A 4,859-nucleotide genomic window follows, 5' to 3' on the forward strand; every position below is an offset into this window, starting at 1 on the left:
AAAAGCCGTCACCAAATATCATAAGCCAAATGTGTTCAACAGTAAAGTCATCTTCAGCCGAGGGGTAAGTGACACGCAAAGCCACCCAGAGAGGCATTTGTATAAGAGTGCTTATGAATTCCTTGTCGTGGAGAAAACGTTTAGCCAGTGGCATCGTAACACCTTGAACGAAGATTGCATCTCCTTCTTTAGCTACTTGTTTAGTAGTCCCTCAAGTATCTTCGCAAGAAATACAAATTGTAGGATGATAAAAGCTTCCTCCATGTGAAAGTGTTCTCAGCTTGGGCTGTGTTCAAGCTTTATCATTTAAGACAAACTGACAAAAGTAGAGAGTTATAGCGACCATGACAGAAGACGCCTTTTAAAAAAATTGAATTTAAGTTTCAAAATTATCCACAGCCATTAGTGGAAACAGACCACCTTGGTTCGAGATGTTCGTAAAGCTCAGAATTTATTCATTTTACCTCGTTTCTTTTCGTTGAGATGACGACTAAGAAAATTATTCCAAGATATATAACGCACATGCTGAGTAATTGGACAGCCCGTTAATTCTTTTTTGTTTTTGTTATCAAATTTCCATTACTCGCCGTCAACGTACGTGAGCGCAGCTTGTTTAGCAGAGAGAAAGCATCTCCAAAAAGACAGATTTCAACGGTTTTTAGGGTCTTTCTGTTTTCCAACGGCTTTTAGGTTGACATATGTAACTAACATTGAGGATTTGATAAGACACAACCGGAAGTGTAAAGTCAAAGGAAATAGTATGACAGTCTACAAAAAAAAATTTAAGAAAAAAAAGACTGTAAACAGATAAACACTCTGAGCAGGTAGTGTAATAAAACAAACAGATGCGTATTCTTCCTGTAAACTCGCTACAATATTGACTCCTAGATTATATTACTCACTCGATGGTTTGCCATTTACCACTCAACTATACGCTTAAGGATTGTTGCACAAGGGCTTGGTGTGTTCACTAAGAAGAAAGCTGTTTACTTAGCGTGGTTAAGTGTTTTATCTTCTGATGAATTTTGAATGGCCACTAATTATTGTCAAGAACCAGGTTGCACCCTGGGGGCATCGTTTATATTTAGGCAACTGATGTAACTGAACACAACACAAGCGACTTTACTGGAGTAAGTTACGCTTGATATACAGTTTGTTTGAAGTAATGGACAACAAGACGTGCATTTTGCTTTTTTCTCTTCTGTTCGTAGCCTTCTGCATCATGAGAACATACGCAGTTCAGAATCCAAGTTATAACCGGACCAGACAGTGGAGCAGACGAAAGCCAAGCCTCGCTATCTCGGTGAAGTACTCCTCTCTTACTTTTGTTTAACTTTCAAACGTATTTTAATGTTCATGCGATAAAAATTTGGATGGTTCACACTTATCCTCCTCTTTTTATTTTAAACGTACAGACAACTTGGCGCCAGTGTTTAAAAATTGAATGTAAAGTCATCATATGCTCCGAGTTAAATATGTTTAAGCACTATGGTTCTAATCTATCGAGACAAAGCTTTAAAGTCCTATAGCTATTTATGGCAAACCAGCAAAAAAGCTAAAACTTTACATGTTTATTTGCAGATATCGAAACGCGAAAGGAAGATCCGGGACATGTGTGCCTCAATGAATGATGCTTGTAAAAGAGAAACAGAAGCATTCGAAGCGAGGCCAGCTGGAGTTTAACAGAATCTAACGAGAACAGATCTGAAGAGAAGAAATAAACAGAATGAAAAAAAATAATTTAAAACGCCTAAAATATTACTACACTGTTAAAAGTACTGGAATATGATTAAACTTCGCAGAGGAGTAGATTGCTGCAATTGTAATTATTTCTTTTCTATAAAGCACCGCAAAAGTTGCGTTAAACGCTACCTAGAAATAAGTCATCTTTTCATCTCCATCCAGCAAAAAATCCGTTTAAAAAAGCACATTCGCAACTTGTCGGGTTTTAAACACAACACAATTCAGAAGTACACTTAGCTAAGGAGAAAAAATAAGAAGAAAAAAGGATTCAATTCAAAGTTTTCAATTCTTCAGACAAGCTCTATACAACAGTCTTTTAGAAAAGTTCTCAATTAAGTACTCAAGTCAAGTAAATGGCTTTGTTAACAGCCGTTGAGTAACACATTACAGGCTCTCGCAATGAATGATGGGAAAAAGCTTTCCTTTAAATTTGGGTGCAGAGTAGATGTTTATTCACAGATTCATACACGCTTGTATTTCACTCGTTTTACAGAAATGGAAAGCAAGACTTTTCTATTGGTTTTCTGTCTGGTATCTGCAGCCTGGTTCATGTCCGACACTGAGGCACTTTACAGTCAAAACCCACCGAACAATGGGAGACGATCAATGAGGCCCTCGGTGTGTACAACTTTGTTTGTTTGTTTTTGTTTGTTTTCTTTTTTGTTTTTGTTTTGTTGTGTTTTTTTGTTTTTTGTTTTGCTTTTTATTTCTGAAATATGATATTACACCTTCAAATTGTTTTAAGATTTTCCTATCCCAAACAATTCCTTATAATAACAACTTTCGGTAAATCAGTTGATTGGAATGCGAGAAGGTAACTCAAATGAAGAGTTTTTGTTTTAATTTTGCCATTATTTTCGATTCAAACTTCTGGTCACGGAATAAAAAACTTGGCGATTTGTTTTTCAGTAATTCTCAAAAAATTACTTTTAAACTGAGGCTTATCAGGTACAGACAGTTAATAGCTGGATTTTCGATGCTACAGTTTCTTGTTCGAATCCGCGGCAGAGCCAGTATAAATAGCCAACTTGGTTCTGATGTTACTATTGTCATCAAGTTTGTTTAAATTTTTCTTTTGCAATACTGCGTTGTGCGGCTTACAATTTGCGCGCAAGAGTCTCATAAATCCTCTATGCTGAATTAGATCTTCTATGAATTAAATTTTCTATGCTAAATATTATTAATTGGGGCTTTAAAAAGTTTCTGTTCTACGTACAATATTTTTTCATTTAATTACAGTGTTCCTAATTAGCACGGCTGTGCAAGATTCATTGGCACTTAAATAAAGTGATTTGTTTTATTTTAAATCTATCAGCCTCTACCAACCTGAACAATTTATATTCAGTCTGCATGTTGCTTTCTTAGTAGACATTGTCACGTGAGAGTTAATTTTTATAAAGTCAATTATTTTTATATTTGTATTGATTCGCAGAACTTCCTGAGTCGCCAAAGGAATATCAGAGACCTCTGCGCTGCCGTGAAGGATGTTTGCAAAAGAGAAACAAAACAACAGCAGTATTTAATTCAATAGTAACAGGACAACAAAGACCTTAAGGAGAGAAAACAATATAAATGTATGACATTGAACTAACAACAGTAAAACTAAATACATGAATTTGTTGCAAATCATTTTTACACCTTGAAGAATAAGTATTCCCTCCTTTGTGTGGCACAGCTCTGTAACAGATCTGGTTAGATCAGACCCCTGGGACACGACTTGGTGAGCTTGTTTCCTTTCCCCGGTGCAATTTTAGCTCCTCCCCCGCCCCCTTCCGTTCCTTGTCCTTACCAGTCCCTGGTTATCATCCGTTACTCCCTGCTGGAGAAATACGTCAACCGCGAAAAATAAATTGCTGCAAAAATGTAAATGAATATGTTCTTCTTCCTCATACGTGTCCCGCCTACGGAGAAATTCGTCATCTAATCGCGCGCAATTTTAAAAGTACTGCCAAATATGGTTTTCTCCCGATTTCGAGGGAAAAACTGGTGCATGCGCATGCGCTTTATCCTAGACTCTCTCCTCAGCTCGCACCTGGGTTCAATCTCTATATAGGGCGCGCGGAAGAGATTTCAGGGACTGGACTATGGTTGCCTCAGGTCGAGAAACAACCTGGTCCAGTATTGTTTCAGTAGAGTTTTTTTTAATCACGGGCGAACATCAAAGTTTCACGGAGTCTGTTTGCAGAGAAATGCTTCCGTCATATTTGCGAAAAGGCAAACAAAAACCATGATCTGGGTTATTTAGCAAACACAAATAAAGCACAATAAAAGGTAATCATCCTCCATAACCTAGAAATTTTGCAAACATAATTAAATAAGTTACAGTCCTTACACATTAGTCCGATGAAATCACTCGGGAACGTCTGTGGACATTGTGCATAACATAAACTACAAAGCAAAAGAAACAGGCACACGCCAAAATAAATTCGAACAAATGCAGGCAACTGAATACCAAATATTTGTCACATGAGAATTGAACAATTTTGGTGGTCTACATGAGCAAATAAAATTTTCCACGAAAATTCTCTCACGATAAATTGCCCGTGTACACCCGGTTTTATTTGTCAGTTTTTTGTTAAAGTTTAGTGAGCCAGTAATAACTTTGGACAGCAGAGATACGCCGAATCAAGGCGTGCACCGTGCCCAGTAGGAGATTGGAAGATTGAGGTCCATCAATGCTATCGCAATATTTGCCACATTTTATGTGACGAATCGTCTACACCAGGAATTTTTCGTATGTGACAACTTTCATTTGTGACATAAAAGCTAACACGCCAGCTTCTCAGCAAAAATATTTGTCACATAAAAATTGGCCAATAACGATGTTATCGTTTCCGGGGATACTCCATATAGTGGCCCATACACAGTGGGCCCAAACGCTGTATTAGTTATTCATAATCTTAAAATAAAAATGTTTTTATTTACCTGCGTTCCTGTGTTTTTTTTACCGGTTTGGGCGCGATTTGAATCAGAGCGAAGGCGGTTTACGTTGCGAGTTCTAAACGGTAATCGATCTGTCGCAATGTCAATACTTTACAATACTAATTAAAACGTTTGTAAATTTGACAAGTCACGTTTTTTCTACGAGATCGGAAGTGATCACCCACAGCGGAAAG

General features: G+C 37.4%; 2 long non-coding RNA genes across 2 annotated transcripts; both read left to right on the forward strand.

The window, feature by feature from the left end:
- Positions 1-844: 844 nt before the first annotated feature.
- Positions 845-1,809, forward strand: LOC144656056 (uncharacterized). The gene is made up of 2 exons (XR_013571249.1): positions 845-1,303; positions 1,582-1,809. It is a non-coding gene; the product is annotated as an uncharacterized LOC144656056 (long non-coding RNA).
- Positions 1,810-2,157: 348 nt separating this feature from the next.
- LOC144656048 (uncharacterized) lies at positions 2,158-3,369 on the forward strand. The gene is made up of 2 exons (XR_013571241.1): positions 2,158-2,361; positions 3,176-3,369. It is a non-coding gene; the product is annotated as an uncharacterized LOC144656048 (long non-coding RNA).
- The last annotated feature ends 1,490 nt before the right edge of the window (positions 3,370-4,859 follow it).

Source organism: Oculina patagonica, chromosome 6 (genome assembly GCF_052425735.1).
Source record: "Oculina patagonica isolate OP01 chromosome 6, crgOcupat, whole genome shotgun sequence".
Lineage (NCBI taxonomy): Eukaryota > Metazoa > Cnidaria > Anthozoa > Scleractinia > Oculinidae > Oculina > Oculina patagonica.